The sequence below is a fragment of the Buteo buteo genome, chromosome 10 (assembly GCF_964188355.1).
Source record: "Buteo buteo chromosome 10, bButBut1.hap1.1, whole genome shotgun sequence".
Taxonomy (NCBI): domain Eukaryota; kingdom Metazoa; phylum Chordata; class Aves; order Accipitriformes; family Accipitridae; genus Buteo; species Buteo buteo.
The window spans coordinates 14753592-14773259 of NC_134180.1; the positions used below are offsets into that span (position 1 = coordinate 14753592).

General features: G+C 35.5%; 1 protein-coding gene and 1 long non-coding RNA gene across 6 annotated transcripts in view; one reads left to right on the forward strand and one right to left on the reverse strand.

Annotated features, from left to right (window-relative positions):
* Positions 1 to 19668, forward strand: part of LOC142035956 (uncharacterized) — an 87100-nt gene that overhangs the window by 50434 nt on the left and 16998 nt on the right. For 3 of the 4 annotated variants that reach the window (XR_012652009.1, XR_012652010.1, XR_012652007.1), the window contains exon 3: positions 5226 to 5284. This is a non-coding gene — a long non-coding RNA (uncharacterized LOC142035956). Of the gene's footprint in view, positions 1 to 5225; positions 5285 to 11040; positions 11109 to 19668 lie in introns of all 4 variants that reach the window. The other variant, XR_012652008.1, reaches the window with a different exon arrangement.
* Positions 1 to 19668, reverse strand: part of BRINP3 (BMP/retinoic acid inducible neural specific 3) — a 233730-nt gene that overhangs the window by 19678 nt on the left and 194384 nt on the right. The gene's annotated exons all lie outside the window — the stretch shown is intronic.

Below are 19668 nucleotides of genomic sequence, written 5' to 3' on the forward strand. Positions count from 1 at the left end.
AACACAGTGCTAATTATGAACACCTTACACATAACATTGACCAGGTTTTCCTCTAAATATCACTGGGACATGTACCACCAATAAACAAAGGATGGTCTACAAACTTTTTCTAGGGAAATTTGGCAAATATTGAGGAAAATATATCACTTACATTGTGCTGAGTAATACCTTATTCTAGTTCTAGACCCAGAGAAATTACGGAATTTCTTATGTGAGGGGAGGGTGGAAGCAGCATGTTATCCTCACGTCACATAGAAGTGGGTGAATAAAAGATGATTTTTTTCCTTCTTTTGCCCATGACTAGTTCAGACATTGGACATAGCTGCAATTCTTTTTCTCCTTGAGCAGAGATCTTTCTCAGAAATGATTGATGGATAAGACTTTCTGCCCTCAAAGTACACTCTACCAAGGACAAAGAGACCCAAAACTACTTCTAAGGGTCATATGAGTTCACATCACAGTGAACTCAGAACTATCACTGCATTACATCCTTCATCCCCTTTCCTTTCCTCATCAAATACCTACCTTAAAACAAAACAGCAACAACAACAACAAAAACAAACAAGAAAATAAATAATCCAAAGTTTAGAAATGCAAACATTTGGGATGGCCTCTAAGGCCTCTAGGATTTCTGAGTATTGTATGCATCCACTGGGAGTCATGTTTTATTTATTTGTCTTTCCTTGCAACCAGTTTTTCATTCATTTGCACAGAAAATGGCTCATGAATTTCCCATGTCTCACTCTGTTTTAGTGAGAATTTCAGACCATTCTGGTCTGTGTTGACCCATGTTAAATATATTAGACATCTGTATAGTAAGTTTTCAGAACCTTTGATACAACAGTGATTGAGCTCAGCTGTAGAAATATGCAGCTTCTCTACTCGGGATCCACTACAATGTAAATGATTTGTGAAGATGTTGTTTCAGACACTACTCATGATTTTCCTTTTTTGCTACTAGAGTAGTGTAGGCTCTGAGCAGTGAATCTAATTTAGTGCACTAGAGGCACTGTTGTGTTCAGCATGACAATAACTTGCAAATACTTTTTTAGATGAGCACACATACTACATTTACAGGCTCAAGAAGCCCTCTCCAATTAAAAACAGATTGTCCTTAATAGAATCTATAAATGTGAACTAGAGTATCTGTTCTATTTTCTTTTGCAAGTTTTTCTTCCTTTGTAACAAGTTTACCCCAACTGTTTTCTGCTTTATTGGCCTGATAAGACAGCAAATTCCATTTCCTGCCATCTGTTGCTAAATTTGCAATTTTCCACAAGATCACTATGTATATATAGTTTGGGGTTTTTTCTGTTTGTTACGTTAGATAACTTACTATAAATAGGCAAAATGTTTGTTCCATTTTTGACTTAGCAAACCCTACCCTGATGGCTTGATCAAAAAAAAAAAAAAAAGACTAAGATTCTGCTCCTATATTATTGGTTTCCCAATTTCATCTGTCTCTTCAAACTTAAAGTCTATTTCTTTTGAGATGTTATAATTTCTAAAGCTTTTTTTTTAATTCAACTTAAAAGTGGTCTATTGCATTCCCTATTAACTGCTTATGTGTCTGGTTTTTGATGGATCATTCCTTTAAATACCCAAGAATCTGTAGAGACAGAAGTAATTTTGCTGCAGCATTGTTATATTTACTATGTACCCATGTGGAGGTACATTTGCTGTTTCTGTTTGCATTTATTCCTAAATCTTCACATAAATGCTGGTCAAACTTAAACATCCTTGATGTTCTTTGGATACTGAAAAAGATCATATGAAAATCCATCCATGAGGATAGTACTGATAATTGACAGGGATCTCAGAGGAAAAGGAAGAAGCAGTGAGTAGATGTTCTGCTTTATAAATACTTTAAAATTGAGGGAGGTTTAGGGAAAAATCATGATAATATATGAACATAGAGAACTTCTCAAATATGTATGCACAAATCTAATTAGGAAATGACAAACTCATTAAGGATAAATCCTCATAATTTTGTTTCTGGTGCTGGGACTTCTGATAACCTCATTGCCATTTAAGTTTTCTCATTTGGGACTCTAAAGGAACCACTCTTGCTTGTTTTGTTTTCATGTTGCGTGTTTTGCCACTTGAATTCTGAAGAAAACAAAGCTTATTTAGCAGAATTGTCTATCTGTCCTGTCTACCATTCCTTCATTATTTCTGCCAACAAGTTTTGGAAGTGTTCAGCTAATATCTACAAAATTCAGCAAAGGGTCAGAAATATCAAAAACATTGAGTTCCTCCATGTTTTATGAGAACAAGAATATGGTCCATAGGATGGAGAGCTCCTATTAAGTTGCAGTGTGAGCCCAAATATTCCATAAATTCACATGGGAGTTCAACAATGAGAAGCTAATTTATAGGGAAACAGGAGTTACTAGTTTCAGCACTTACAGAACTATTTTCCTTTTGAATCTTCCTTTTTTTTTTTTTAGGCAACAACTGCTTAAACAGCACAAAGATTCAAAAAAAAAAAGAAAGAAAGAAAGAAAAAAGGAAACAGTGTGGTAGAAGCCAGACTGTTTAAAATAGATCAGTATTTTAAATTTTGTTTTTGTAAAAGTCACATCTTTAACAGATCTATGAACACTGAAGTTAGTCAAAAGCCAAAATCAGTCTCTCTGAAGTCATTAAGATATATCACCTTTTTCCCAGATTAATGTGTTTATGGCAAATGAAAAATGACTACAGGAAAACACTACTCATTGCTCATGTGAATAGCTTACTTGTTCTTCAATATAGTGTAACCAACATTTGGTGTATTCAGAAACCCACCAGTGCTGCGCACATTTATTTATTACAGGGTGCCAAAGAAGAGTTAGAGTCAAACTCACAACCGCAGTCAATATGCAATGCTAAACCATTTCAAGGGGTGATACTCTAAGAATATCCTTGTTTTCACAGTCAAAGATGGTTCTCTAAAGCAGTGTGTAAGGGTTTGAGCAACTGGAGTGGAAACTATTATTTAAACATGTTTTTTAAAGCAGAAAGAATAAAAGTATTTTTTTAAGCCTAGAACACAATTTCTTCATATGTGTTTACATAATCATGAAGATGGTTTTGCTAAGGTTAGTATATTTGCATTATTCCTACTTGTTGTCAGGTAAAGCAATATGTCACATTTTATTATTCAGTTCCTTCTGACCTGCTAAAGTATTTCTTATTAAACTTAAGTTTTTCTTAGCAGGATCTATCCTTGTAAGAATTTGAGGAACACAAAAGTGACACTACAGTAATAAATCGAAAATACTAACAGACTTCAGTGTTTAGCTTTAAAGTACACAGTCGTTGCCTCACAAAGATATACAATACCATATTCTTACAAGTAAGCATCTGAATAAAGTTAATTTTCTATAGAAAATTATGAGTTTTAAAATACATTCAACATTTTCTCTTATTCATTCACTGAAAGCTTAATGTGTCCATGACAAACTAAAAATGATTACAGGAATGTAGTATCTGAGCCCACGTTGGTAGCTTGTTTGGTCTTTAACATACATACTGAGGAACATAGAGTTCAGAAATGTGGATTTAATTAGTAGTATTCTTCTATTAAAAAGGAAAAAAAAAAAAGAAAAAAAAGAACTCAAATCCTACTCAGGAAATTTTATTTGTGTAAAGGAACATCAGAAAATTTTCATTTCTTTATTGTTAATTTTCTTTGTACCTGTATCTGTTTGATACCTGCCAGACTGAGAGAAAGTTGTTCTGTAGATTGACGCAATTGCTGCTGCAGAAATCAAACTGAATCCTTTTTGCTATGGATACAGTTAAAATGAATGAAATTAAAGTGTTACTATTTCATTAATGGGAAACTTCTATTGTCTTACAAATAAGAAAAAAAAGACCAAAATGTGAAAAAGCCTAAGCAAGAAATTTCTCTTCTTGTGACTCAACTGGTCATAAATAAAACCTTGGGAAAAAAAGACTATTAATCAAGGAAAACTTCATTTCTTATAAAAAGTATCTTAATTTGGATAGTCATTATAAAGGAGATCTCTTATTCTTACATTGTGAGATCAGTGGGTATCTTCCAGCTGATGCCAGCAGCCCATTAAATGAACTTCCTTTGTGAGTGAGATTTCACATGACGTATAGCAGCAATTCTAATTCCAGCTGAGTTTCAGCAGAATTTAGATGGTTACAAATTTTTGTCTTGTAATTAGTGAGCAATAAAAACTGCAAGTCAAATACCCTTTTTATTCAGAGTTGTTAATACACTATCACCTCTCTACTGCTGTTCAGGTTATTCAGGTGCTTATGTACAGGTCCCACCATGGAAGCTGCTACCAGTGCCACAGGCACTCTGGGGCATCTCCTCAGGCTCAGACATGACACTGAAGGAATATGTGCTTGATCTTTAAAAGTACATAGGCATTTTCCTCACACTATAGTCATGGCTTTGTGGCTAATCCCTTCACTGTGAAGTACAGTAACAACTATGATGCTGGTACTCAAGAGCACCAGTGCCCAGTTGCCAGCTGCCCCAGCCCCAGGCATGCCTTTAACCTCTCCTCAGTCCCCCTGCGCCACAGAAGTTAAGCAAATACTCTGTTCATGTAATCCCATGCTCAACAAAATATTTACATCCCTTCCAATATTTGTATAATGACCCCAGTGTCCCCTAAACAGCATTCCAGTGTTTTATATTCCTCATCCTCCTTGAAGGGTGAATTCCACAGAGGAAGAATGAGTTTCTAGGCAGTATATTTCCTTTTGTAAGAACATGGGAGCTGTTAAGACTCCAATCATCATGTAAGTATTCAGAAGTGCTATGCTACAATAATCTACTTTTATGGGAGTTTGGAAGATGAATATAAAATAACATAATCCCCAGCTGTGCTGTTATGTGTAAAGCCATCCCATTAATCATACTCAGTTTTACTTTACAGCTTAAAAGTATGCAAAGTGTTACTGCCATTCAGGTGCCTTAATACTGGCAGTTGCACACCTTAACTGCATTTTAAAAGTTATCTTCTCAAGAAATTAAGCACTCGATCTTTTCCTTTCCTCCAGTGGAAATGTTAATTCAGCACCTTCTGATGTCGAGAACATATGCAGAACTGCCTAGAAATCTAGGCAAGCAAATGAAACCTCAGAAGTATCCCAGCTTCCATACCTGAATATAAGGTGTTATCCACATTAAAATAATAATAATAATAATAATAATAATAATAATAATAATAATAATAGATTCTGTTTCTTTACAGATTATCTGAACTGATTTAGCATCTGTATTTTTCCATGAGGATACTGGGCAAAAATAACAGTAAGTAGTTAAACTACATCATTGCACGGAGAGGGCAATAGATTATTTGGGGTTCAAAAGAATGAATCCATGCTAGATTGATGTTGCCAATAAAGAAATGGAAATCTTATTAAGGTCTGGGGGAGCTTGCAAGCATAAGAGTGCAAACAAGTAAATACTCTTAACTGCTCACTTCTTTCCTGGAGCTGATAGCATTGATGTGATGTTGGATTTGAATTGTGATCGGGCAGCTGTGTTCAGATCTAAAACAGAATATGTAACAAGGTCAGGAAGAGAGGAAACTACTGTAACTAGTTGCTAGTTTCGATCTGATACTTGTAAACTCCAGTTTTCTACTTAATCATCAAGGCAATACCTCAGATCAGAACCAAGGAAATGTTGTGAAATAGAGCCTTTTCTTCCAAAGCGTGGAAAGTGCTATGACTCAGAGGGATTAATCTGTGATGTACCCACCTAAAACAAAGCTTCTCAGAGTGCAAAAGCAGAACTCACAAGTCAGGACAGTTTTATAAAATTCCTGGGGTGGATTTAAGAAACCATTGATTTTTTATTTTTTTTTAAGAGGCAAAGTATTGTGCATTTTAACTTGTGTGCACAAGAAATTTCTACCTGACAATTTTGAAGGAAAGTTGTAGAGTTTTGTTGAAGAGAGAATTCTGCAAGTGTTCTCCTTAACTTTATTAATTAAATTTCTGTAAATGTGTGAATATGATTTTGTGTGTACAGAGTTGTATATTTTATATCAATGATTAGGGATTATGATCTGCAAATATTGCAAGGTATTTCTACTTACATTTACTATCAAGGCTAGACATTTAAACTAAGAATTATATAAAAATTATGTGAATTTCACACACACAGAACATCGGTTCAGTTTCACTATCACCTTCACACAAAGGGTGGAAAGGATACAGTGAATGCTCTTGAAAACTTCAAAGATGAACTAGATTAAAAGAGTTTTTTTGTAAAATATATTTGCAAGTTTGGTTGAGATGTATGATCTCATAGACTGTGAGACTTGCAATGTCATCGATTTCACAACTGCATGGCACCATTCATCTGAATTTGTCTATAGAGCTCTATAACCAGATGACTGTCTGCTATTCAGCAAAAAGAAGAAACAGACTCTGGAATCATTATTTGCCAAGATTCACAGGTGCCTCCTGTAGAAAACTTCTTTATAAAGCTTCACTCCTCTGTGTCAGGACACTAATCTCTATTCAGCACAGAGAAATTTTGCCTTTCATAGACAGAGGGTCTATTTTTATCTTTGAAGTTAATCCAACCCCAAGTTGCAGCAACACTTAGAAGCACAGATGGAGATATTCTGTATAGACTTCCTTTTAAATATTCATGGATGGAAACCTGTTTCTCTACTTCTGTCATTCAAAGCTGAGGATTCTGGCTTTTATGAACTTTTGCTCATCTCTTAATCCACAAGTAAAATGTTTCCTCTCCAACGCAGTTGACATTATAACCAAATGTGGATATACATAGATAAGCAGTCTACATATGCAGCAGATGGTCAGCAGAAGAAATAAAAAATCACTTAATGTTGTACAACCTTATACCAGTGGCAAGATTCATTAAACTGTGGACTGGACTCAGCAAGATAGAAAATGCTACTCAAGTGTTTTGCAATGTATTGAGGGCTAAACTGATGAAACAGAAAGTCTGCATGCTGTCTTGGGATTTGCTACATTGGTCTCTACTCAGAGCTTATTTAACTGAAGTTTTGTAGAGAAACATTAGGGACAACACATTCAGCAGCTTAGCTATCCATTTCACAGTACCTTGCTCACATCTTGGACATATTTGCCAACTATCTCATTTATATTTATACTGTATCTTAGCCATCACTCCAGGAATTATCTAAACCAGTAGTGCTTTCTGCAGATAATACACTGATGAAGCAGTCTACACAGATGGTAAGCTTTCAACTTACATTAAAAAAATCATCAGTTATTGTTCCCATTTTTTTCCAAAATTAAGGCAACTTTGTCCGAAAATATGTAGAATAATATATGCACAATTTCAAGGGCATGATGCCTTTGGGTTCTTCTAAGGTCAATTAAAGAATTTTTTAGGATTTCTTCTTAACTATCAACCAGAAGTTTCTTAAATTTGCAAGATTAAAAGAAAAATAAAACCTAATAAAAGTTCAAGATAATGATCCTGATTTCATTTTCTATTGGAAGTATAACTGTTTAAAATAAGGAAGGAGAGTCTTAGGAAATATAATTAACACAGTCTAAGCAATGTTGAAAGAGATTACTAATTGCTGTTTTTTAGAAGGGTATGCATTTTGAAAAGTTAATTTCTATCAAAATTTCTTTTTTAATACAAAGACTTATACATCAATTTTAATTGATGCCACAAATCCTGACATTTGCTGCACTTCTATCTAATGAGGAGAGGTCTGAATGCATATTGAAGTCATTCCTCACATGGGTAGAACAGGAACTATTTATGTAAGAATCTGAATGACCAAAAAGCCAGATGCTCAAAGGATTTTTTTTTCATTTTTTTTAACTAAAAACTGGAGAAAATAAATTTTGTGGTATATATGACAGCAGCTTCACAATGGGGAAGAAAGCTTGACTGTAGAGATTGCATTTACTTTTATAACTTCTTGAGTTTTGAACAAACACATTCATTTATTATTGAAAAGTAAGCAAAGAAAAGGTGATTCTGGCTGGAATTCAGAGAAGGTTTTAGTTCAGTTTGGTTTGGGTCATCTTTAATATCTTGACAATTAAGAGAAGTCAGTCATTAAAGATAATAAAATAAATCTATGCTAGAAAATTAGCAAGTGTCACCTTCTGTCTGGGGTGCCAACAAATTTTATTACTTCAGCTCCTTGCAATACATAAGTCCTTTATTTTGTACTTATCATCTGTGGTTCCATATATGGATTTCTAGAAAACTGATAATACTATGACTGGGATAATTTCCTGACAAATTAATTGGAATTAATGCCTTCTGCAGCTGTGCTGTATCATCTGCTACTTCAGGGATTTTTTTAAGTGATCTGTGGTCATAAATTTTAAAATATACTACTGATTGTATCTCTTTAATATGCCTTAGAGTTCCAAAAAGCATGCACTAGATGGGTAAACAGATTATATGTTCTGAGTCAGCACTTGCCCTCCAATCATGTTGGATAGATCACGTGGGATCCCAGGATGTGATCTCTTTTATTTCCTCTTATGAATTCTGACACCTTCCTGTGCAAAAAAACCCTTCCTGCCATTTCCTTCAGTGAGGTGTGGGTTGAAGCCATAGGACACAGATGTCTTAGACATTTGACTTTCTCTTTGTCATTGGTGGTTATGCAGTCAGAAGATATGGAGATAACTGTTTAACTCCAAAATACTGGACAAACTGTGAATGTGGAGGAAGGAAACTTGATAGAAAGGCAATCTTGTTTTCATTTCAGATGTTGCTTTAAGGCCCTGATCTCCTTCACTTGTTGATGAAATAAAACTTCATTTGCATTCTCTCAGCCTGAAGCTTTTCTGTTTCCTGCCTAAAAAAAAAGACTTTAAAATTGATTTTTTTAAAGAATGTTACTGATAACAACATGCTTTGTATTCATTCCCTGTGGTATGTTTATGGCACTTTTCCAAATGAATATAAATATCTGGAAATATCTGGGAAAAAATTGCACAAATGTAGGTCTATTCCTTTTGTACAATAACATCTTACAGAAAGTCTCAATAATAAAGAATTATATTTTCTTTTTCTCTCCAGAACCATACAAAACATGAACTAAGTTTACACATCAATAAGATAATGAGTTCTTCACAGACTATAAACACCATGGCAGTAAATGACTGCATTGAAAATTAACATTTCTAGTAGGCAACTTCTGCCACTCTTGTATTTTCTACTGTCTTGTTTGGTAAGTAGTCTGAAAGCAAATAATCCTATTCCAGGTACAAGCAACTTGGTCAGCCTGAATAAGGAAAGCAGAACCCACTCTTGAAATTTTTCTAACTCTAATATTAACTAGAGTAAGAGATGATAATCTGCTGCTTATTAAATACTTGGAATATCTTTTGAGATACAAAAAATATCCAAATTGTATATAGACATATCAGAAACAAGGTTATACCTCACTAGATATTGCCACATACCAGAAAAACTAAGCTGAAAACTCTGGAGTTAGTTTGTGTTAGCTGGGGTCTCTGAGTGCAGCCCTTGAGCTACATTAAGTTTATAAGAAATCTGTCAGGAATGTAAATGTTCTGACAACACAAAATATGAGGTGAATACCTCAACAATAAAGCTTTTCCCTGGGTGACATCTGTCCACATAGCACACATCACCACCACAACTGACGCCCTTGCCGATGCTCTCAGCTGAGAAGCCAAGGAATAAAACACTACGGAGTTTATTATTTATCATGGACTTTCTTTCACACCCTCCAGCTATGATCCCTCCCAGTGAAAATTGAGACATGTTGGGAAGACAGTGCAAGCCTGGACCTGCTACCAATCCTGTCTCTCTGGGAGCACATCAGAGGGCTAGATGCTCCTGAGCTGTCTGCCTGGCACCTCTCTGGAGTGCTAAACTCATTCAGAAACTGAGGAAGGCAAGAAGGGAGAAAGACAAGGGGAGGGGGCAAAGACAGTTTCTGGCTAATGTCATACCATTGCTGTCAGTAGAGCTGTTGAGTTTGCTACTTGGTATTCTTTGGGGTAAATGAACTGTACATTGTTTTTACCAATCTGTATATAGCTACATGCATAAGATACCAGTATTGAATTCATAATTTGAAATTTTTAATTTTTCAGAGGGTTTTTTTATGTTTCCAAAAATTAACTACCTTTGTGTATAATTTTTTTCCTACTGTTTCTGTCCATAAACTACTCTACCCTTGACAGTATGCATAGCAATTATGCACAAACTGAATTCTTATCTAGCAGTTCAATTTCAGAAATGTCCCCCTACCCTTTACACTTCAATATGCACCTTATTCTTTCTATTCATTTATTTCGCTCTTATCAAAAGCACATAAGAAAATAAAGAACCTATTACACCAAAAATTAATGTATTTTTGGTTTATAAAAGACATAATAGACTGTAAATACAAAAGAATGACTAACTTTGAATGACCTGGAAGCTATATTAGATATTTCTTTCTTTGTGTTGCAAATGGAAGAACAACATAGTATGAAACAGCCAAATCAAACTTTAAGTAAGGCTTTTCATGATCCTATCTGTATGTATTGGCCAGATAGGAAAATTGTTCCCAGAACTATGTCATTTGGAAACACTTAAGACACAATGGGAGTGGTGCATTCTGGAAGCAAAGGATTTTTTGTTTGTTTGTTTGTTTTTGAAAGGAACAGAAGAGTACACATGAGACAATGCAAACAATTCAGATGCAGGCTTACAGTACTTTTCAAAGCATTTTTAAAAATCAAAATCTTGAAAACCCACCATCTGCAGGACTGAAACTATCCAATCTTCAAACTTCTCTAAAGACAAAGTTATTATCTGTCTTTAGCTAAGATGACCTGAGGCACAGCCCTAAAGGTTAAAGTCTGGCATTTGATGTCCCCTTGGAGAATTAGTATCTTGCCTTCTGAGTGAGCTAACAGAGTAAATTGCATATGACTTAACACAGGTGAGAAATTTAAGACACTTGCTTGTATGTGTTCATTTCTATGTCAATGCATATCTCACGGTTCTTTGACTTGTTTAATTAAGAAGTTTTTCTGATTCCAAGCCTGAAATCTTGTTTTCAGAGTGCTGACAGACATGACCTGACAAGCAGAGACCTCTTTGTCAACGTGAGGCATCAGAACGATTAAAGGTTTTGCCTGAAATATGGATATGCATGGCAATATCCCCCGACCCCCCTCAAGTCCAACCTTCATTTTCCCTTTTATTCTGCGCTCATATCGAAGCTTTCCTATGCTTTGCATTAATGCCACCTTCCCACAGAGGAGACATATTTTTATTCTCAATAGCTCAGACCAGAAAAGCATTTATGTTACAGCAATTCATCCCAGCCTGAGCTGAGACTGGGGCCCTACTCTGACTTGCTGTACAAACATATAGCGAGCGACTGTCTGTGTATCACTCTAAAGAAACACAATAGATAAAAGAGAGCAAGGGAGGTGTGATATTGTCAGCCTATTGTCAGCCCTGTTGTACTACGGTGGGCACAGACAGAGGGACTTTGGTGACTCCACAGAGGAAACCTGATGCTGGAGACTGACTATCAAAGATCATTCTTTCTTATTTTTCTCCTGTCTTACTTAGTAACTTATAGATGATAAAAGATGTGCTCTTATGGTACATTTTATACTCTTCTGGATCAGATAAAGCAATGTTCAAATATGCTCTTATTATACAGGTGAATCTAGAAGATGCTGCAACTTTCTGGACTTGGGAATAGCCAGAAGCCCAGGGTGTTCCAAGATCCAATATCTCACGTTAGTGTCCTTGCCTGACCTCCAGTTGCATTTGCGGTGTACATTATCATAATGCTTTAAGGCAGGGGGTGCTACCTAGAGAGGATCGTAGCCATTATGTCACATGTCTTGACTACAAAGACAGATGGTCATCAGGGTAGGAGCAAACAGAAGCTGCCAAGCCCAGAAATGTGTGCCAGGATCTATCTACATGTCAAGTAATTATTTTAAAGTGTAGGCTTGCAAGCCTTGTGAGTCACCACAGTGTTGGCTCTGATGTTGTTTCTACAAGTGATTCATGTGGATAGGTGATTAAGATATCTTTAAATTTGGCCTGAGGGAAGGTCCTTTACAGCAGTTTGGTCACAGTAAAAACCAAAAGGCCAAAAGCAAGCCCCTCAGTATTGTAGATCTACACTGGGGATTAAATGTGCTGAATACTGTATGTTTACAGCCAAAATTCTGCAGCAGCTTTTTCTTAATCTGCACCTTTTTTTTTTTAATACCACATTTCTATAAAATAAAATGCTATTTTAAGCTGCTGGGTTTTATTGTCTTCAAATTTTCAGGCTCCAGTAGTGATAGCACCAATTGCATTACAAAATTTGCCTGGGAAAAAAAAGGAAGTTTCGGCATTTGTGTTGGAAACAACAAGGGATTTTTGGTAGGTGGAAGGGACAGAGGCAATCTGTAGTGCAATGAGTGTTAGCAGATCTGAAAAAAATGGATACCCTACATACTGTTTGATGAGAAAGAATGGGAAATTGAGCCCAACTTTCCCTTCTCAGAACTGGACTGCATAGAGGAAATTGGTTTTCCAAAGGAATATGGGATTTCCACTCATATCACCCAGTTACTCTTAGAAGAGAGCCCACAAGAATGAGATGGACATTAAAGTAGTCATTCTTCTTGAGTGAATTGATTTACTTCAGTCATCTTCTGCTGTTGCATTTCTAAATACTGTCTCCTCTAAGGTATTGTCTGAATATTCAGCAGTATTATATAATAGATGGGCAGTACATGGAATGAAGTCACATTTCTCATGCCAATGTTTTGTCCTTTTAAAGTATAAACTGTTTGCCAGTGCAGCAGTACTGTAATAGTGGTTAGTGATTCAGCAATCATATTTTAGTATTACAAGTCTCAGAACAAGGTGTAATACAACATCCTACAATATTAAAATAACATTGTTATCATATCATACTATATTGGTCTAACAACTCCTTTCATGTGAGATGACTTCTGCTAAGATAATTTTCTTTTTTTAACAGTTTGTATCATGTGACAACATGTAAAATATAATTGCTAAAGCACTACTATTAGGGTACTGTTGCACTGGTAAGTAGTCCATAATTTAAAAAGACAAAACATTGGCATGAGAGATGTGACTTCATTCTACATATTGCACGTATGGTATTTCCAGAGCATGGAAGCAGGCATACTCCTGCTCTGTGACATTAATATAACCTGTCTACTACTTTCACAGCACTTTATGAAATGGTTAAATTACTTCATTCTAATGTTGCTATTCATCAAAAAAATCAAAAGTGGAGTTGTGGGGAGGCTGGAAAAATTTTCATGTACAGCATGTGATCAAGAACAGCCTCTATGAGTATGTAATAAAGTGCTGGAACATTAGAAAAAAAAATCTCCTTGAAAGAAAACATATTACAGAGACAGATACTAAGAGCAGTCTGCCCCATGTATATACAGCTATTAAAATATGTGTGAAAACACACATATACACAAGAGTTTATCTTAGCTTGTCATTGTTATCAGACCTATTATTTGCAGTCCTGTATATCATATTTTTATGTCTGTCACGTTAGTTTTAAATAACTCTAATCCCCAATCCAATTAAAGGTATCACCTCAAAGTGGATCATTTTATTTCCTTTGAGAAAAGATACAGATTTATTATTCAGTTTAGTAAAGCAACCACTGCCAAACTGACCTTCATTTTATCTCACATACTTTCATCTTATCACCTTCCTTTTCAATGGCATGCAACTTTCACTTGTGCACCTGGTGCGTTAGATCAAATCAAAATTTCCACTGGAGAGGTGTTCCTTTACATTGAAACTTGCAAATCCATTTTTAACTCCCACATGCAATATCTTAATTGAAGCAGATTAAAAAAAATCTGGTATTTTTAATAGTACAAAATGATACACAATCTAAGTACATTTTTCTTTGTTCTTTCTTGGAATGCTTTTTCTTTAGAAACATCTCTATGACACATTGTACTCTATTAAAAGAAGATGTTCTAAAACCAGACAGAATATTCCTTGTTTAGCACCTCTTGTTCGGAAGCATCATATACATTAGGCCCAGTCCAGTCAACTGAGCTTTTACTGTCTTACCCTGTCTTTCCATAAGAAAATTTTCATCTAGACTCATTGTTCACCTTCATTCTAGCAGTCTGCTAAGTGATGTATAATTAGATTTTTTCCCTTATATCCAATGCCACAAATGTGCTTTGAAAAGAAAAAAACTCTGTGTGATGTACTGTGAGCTTCCATGTATTGAACTTTGTGGCTTCCTTGGTGGAAGATTTTATTCCTTAGTAATTTTGTGCACATGAATCAATTAAACTTATAGCAAAGCAATCTAAAGTAGCTGATTACCAACTTTGGGACATAAGGAACTAATCCTATGTAACATCCTGAGGGCATGGGATTAATCTACACTATCTTTTTTGTGTATATTTCATGCTGAAGCATTCTGAAGAAAACAGGTTTCAAGGCCTCAGTATTCTGATGAACTGTGTTTACAAATACTATAAAAGAGTCAGATATCTTAAATCTTTTTTCTGCATATGGACTGAAGAGAAGGCTAAGATACAAATCCCTTCTCTGAAGTGTTTTTACAATATTCAGGCCCCATTGTGCTCCGAGGGTATGTGAATTTTTTGGTCTGTGAAATTCAAAAGGAAGAGGAAAATAATAAAAAAATGCAAATTCATGGCTCTTCCTCCTTTTATAGCTGCCTGTGGTGCATTCTGTGGGAAATTCCAGAATAAATTCTGGGTTTGAAAGCCAGAATTCTCTCTGCAACTCTTCTGTTTGATGCAGCCATTCACTGCCCCTGGTGATGAACTCCTTCTAAATCTACATTAGCTTCAGAGTATGTTTCTTAAAAAAAAATCCTTTATGAAGATAAGGACATGTTTCAAACATAAGGTTGCTGAGAATGGCTTTCCTTTCAGAAACAAGGATTTTCATATGATAATTAAAGTATTTTTTAAAAGTTATTACATAGTTTTGTCAGTATTTGCCTTCAGCTTGAATTACCAGAATAAGATCCTTTAAAAAACTGGCTAGACTCTTGGTATAACCAACATCTTCACTGTAAATTATATGGTAATATTAAGCATCCAGTCTTTTCAAAAATTCAAATACTGACATTTTATTTAAGATTAAATGCTTTTGTGTGCAAATGTTGTACCTTGGTCTTTTAAAATTAAAAGTCTTATTTACTTGAGTTGCTCATAATCTTCAGTTGCAGTTTGCTGCAGCAGATTTCCATTTTGTTATTATGCCAAGGAAGATGTAATTTTTTCCACTGGCTTATTGTTGTATTTACATTATGTTTCTCCTTTTAATACTTTTGTTTATGTCTTTATTAAATCACAAATTCTGCTGGTTAAATTTGGACTCAAGCGATGCTTTTTCATTATGAAGTGATTTAAACTGCATACAAATAAGGTTTGTATATATAGCAATATACTGTACTGAGTGCATTCACTCAAATGGGTAGCATTAGCCAAGGAACCAATTTGAATGACACAGAAAAGAATGAAATCAAGTGCTGAACTGGTACTTCTGAAAGAGAAATGAAAGTTTTTCCTTGTCTTCAATGTCTTTCAGTAGTGTTTGAATATTAAATCCAATCATAGGAATTCATTGCCATTCTTATTGAAAAATATTTGGGAAAGTGAAGATGTGAACATTCTCCTCCACCAACACAGTTTATATTTCTTTCATGCTCTTAAGCATAGATATTCCAGTTTTGTCATTTTTGTTCCATAATTTGGGTGGATGTAAGTGCCTGCTTACCCTCAGCTCTGGTTCAGGTGTTTTACTGACAGCAATTCATGGGTAGGATCAGGTCTTCTGTTCCTGTGATTTTCAGCTTCTCAGCATATAGTCATCATGTTTGAAAAGAAATCTTACCGATACGTTAACCAAAACAGAGACAAAACCAACTTTCCCTCCCCATAACACAGTGACAATTGTATAACCACAACTTTGCTTGCTGCTTTACCTCTTCCCATTGCATATGTGAGCTACAGTGTCCTATATGGACATCCCTATTGAGTAAAATTGATATTTCTTTATTCCCTCCACTTCTTTTGTCTTTGAAAAATGAGAAGATTCAATCCAAAGGTGACGTTAACATGATATTATGCATGCACAGATCTCATCTTTCAGTGCAGGTCTGAGTCTCAGTGCTCAGCCTAAGCTGTGAGGTAGCCTGCCCTTTGCTGCCTGTAATAGGGCATCACTTTCTCACCTCATCTGAGAAAGATGCTGCTGGAATAGAGAGCTTGGACTAACTTAATGACTACATCAGTCCTTTTCTCAGAGTAGATGTACTAGACCACAGATACCATATGCAAACTGCTTCTGAAGATTAACAATTGTTCCTTGCACCTCATGGTCCTAATACAGAAATATGCATGATGAGCTTAGGCAGACATGTGGGTTTGCACCTCATCTTGATTCCTACAAAGCAAAATGTGTTGTGCTTCTAACATTGTTTCAAAAACTCTCTTATATACATTTTACAACACCCACAGATTCCTGCAAAGCAAAATGTGTTGTGCCACTAGCGGTGTTTCAACAACTTTCCTGTATAAAAACTGCAGCAAGAGCTGGCCATCTAGTGGAATAACAATTGCTGCATGCAGTAGACTCTGGCCAAGCAAACACAATGAATGAGCATATGATACTGCAAGTTTTTAAGGCTAATGTGTCAATGTAATGAGAACATATTAGTAATAATCACTTGAGCCTTTTGAAGGAGCAGAGCCTTGAATGCATAGAGGCAGTAGCTCACCTGGTAGCATCACTCCACAGAACATCAAGTTTCTTTTTCAGAGTGCATTTTTTTTTAACCTTGTTTTTATCTTTGTCTCTTGAAATTGAATGTTTTATCATTCCATCCCTCTATACAACATGGGAACAGATTATCTACATAGCAATTTCTGTGCTCCTGTTGGTTTTGAATTTTCAGTTGGTATTTTTCATTGAACTGAGACAAGTAAATACATCACTGATTACAGAAAGTGTATTAATTCAGGTGAATTTTAAAAGTTACACTCAGCAGTACCGTAATGGTTTATAATGGAAATCTATGGACTTCTGATGTATCTTGGCATGATTTGACTTTCAGGAAAAGGAACAATGGTCTGCTTCATGTTAATGAAAGAAAGCTTAAAATCTGGGAAGAACATCTGGAACTTGAAAAGATTTGCAATGAACAGAATAAAATAAAAATAGTAATCCTGTTCCCATCCCCAGTGTATACAAAAGTGCTGCAGTAAAAAAGACATTGTTCCGATCGCTAGTGCAGACTGAAAGAAAACTATTTATACACTATTCTAGCTGAAGAATATAAACTGTGTTTGAAAAGGAGACACAGGAATGTAGTTTCTTAAACTTGCAGTTGATTGACTCTTTTCTACTATGAACAATGATGTTTGAAGAGGATTCATAGGTATTTTGGTTCAAGGATTAGAAAAATAAATATAAATGTAATTTAGTTTTATGATTATTAAGTGGCTTGTTCTTCAGGAAATATAGAAAAAGTTGCAAGCAACTCGATCTAACTGATTAATTGAATCCCATTTAAAAAAAATCAAGCAACAGTTTGTTTCATGTTCAGTAACAAAATTTTGAGGCCAGAGAAAAGAGACAGGTATTTTCAGTAATTAATTATAACCTTGACTGTATGTAAGAGCTCCTTCAAGTGTGACGGAATGATTTCTGGCAGCCTACATGCCAGATATAAGCATGTATATGGCAATTTATTCCTATAAAATTTCTATAAATTCCTATAAAACTCAGTCTTATAGAAAGTTTCATGAATTATATTAAACTTTTAGGACATAACTCCCAGCTTCATGAAAGAGAAAACCAGCTCTCACTTCTGAGATATTCCTTTAAAAATCCTTTGTATATATCTTCTGTTGACTTGTGAAATACAGTGTAAAATTAAACATTAGCATAGTTACTTTGTTTTTACTCACTGCCAGCATCATGACCTTTATTAAAAACTGAAGCATTGGCTCTTTATTTTGTATCTGAAAAGACAAGTGTGCATAAAGTACAATTTAAATAGTATTTATATCTCCATTAAATCTGTCTCATTTCTCCTTCTATAATAAAATTCACTCTTAACCATCAATAGCAGAACCCAAACAGTAATAGGAAGGAGTTGTTTGGAAAGCCTTTAGGAAGGATTGCATTTTGTTCCAATTCCCCCTTCTCATTTCTTTGGAGCCTAGAATATCATTGGAACATGAAGCTGTGATTTTTGCTTTTATTTCTATCTTCCTTCCCTTAAACACAAGAAAGTTTAGTACTTGGTTTTGGGGTTATTCCACTCACTTTCTGCTGAAATGTCTGTTTTTTACAGGCTGAGCAATAATTCATGTTTCTCCATTGCATTACTCAGGTATTCATTCTCCATTGCATTATCTGCTATTCATTTGCGTGCTTACCTGCTAGTAGTTCTGTATTGAAAAATCCACTACCTTTTTTGGATTAGGTATACTCTCACCACGAGAAGTACCTGAATACTATTCAATCAATAGCTGTGTTTTCTTTCACCTCACTATCCATCTTTTCACCACTGATATTCCTTTATCCATTTCAGTATCTTGGTCTATCAGGTTTTTTTTAACCAGGTTTCAAAATTAAACCAGTTTCTTTTGACCTTTCCCCCTCACTTCTCAGTTTAAAGCTCTTCTTATCAGCCGTAAAAGCCTTGATGTCAAAAGGCAATTTTCCCAGGTAGTCAGATGGAATCCAGCCTTTGAAAATGCTCTCTTTTAGCAAATGCATCCCACTAGCTAAGTATTCCAAACCTGCCTTTAGCACTGATCTTTGAGCCATCTATTGGTCATCATTATGTCATCATATGTCCAGTCTCCCTCCGTACTGACTGGAAAAAATTTTAGGGTAGTCACTAAAATGGGACATAATTATCTTAAAACTAAGTTATGATATTCCTAAGTTAGACATGCATCGCAAAATCAAACTGTTAGGAAAGTTTATTACAACTCCCTGTAAAACAGGCAAGCTCATTGCTAGTAAAATGTATTATCATAGAATACCAGTTGGAAGGGACCTCAAGGATCATCTGGTCCAACCTTTCTCGGCAAAAGCACAGTCTGGACAAGATGGTCCAGCACCCTGTCCAGCTGAATCTTAAAAGAGTCGAGTGTTGGGGAATCCACCACACCCCCGGGGAGATTATTCCAATGGCTAATTGTTCTCATTGTGAAAAATTTTCCTCTTGTGTCCAATTGCAATCTCCCCAGGAGTAACTTATACCCATTACCCCTCAACTTTTCCATGTGACTTCTTGTAAAAAGGGAGTCTCCATCTTGTTCGTAGCCAGCCTTTAAATACCAGAACATGGTGGTAAGGTCTCCCCTAAGCCTTCTTTTCTCAAGGCTGAACAAACCCAGTTCTCTCAGCCTTTCCTCATATGGCAGGCTTCCCAGTCCTTTGATCATCTTTGTGACCCTTCTTTGGACCCTTTCCAGCCTGTCCACAACTTTTTTTTGCATAGCGCCACATCTTTTTATTAACTGATAAACCATGAACTCACAAGTTCTGCATTTGAAAAAAAAATATCCTTCATATAACAAGAAAGGTGTGTTTTGATCAATTGTTTCAATTGCTCTCTGCTTTTTATATCTCAGTTCATCTGTACTCTATCATTG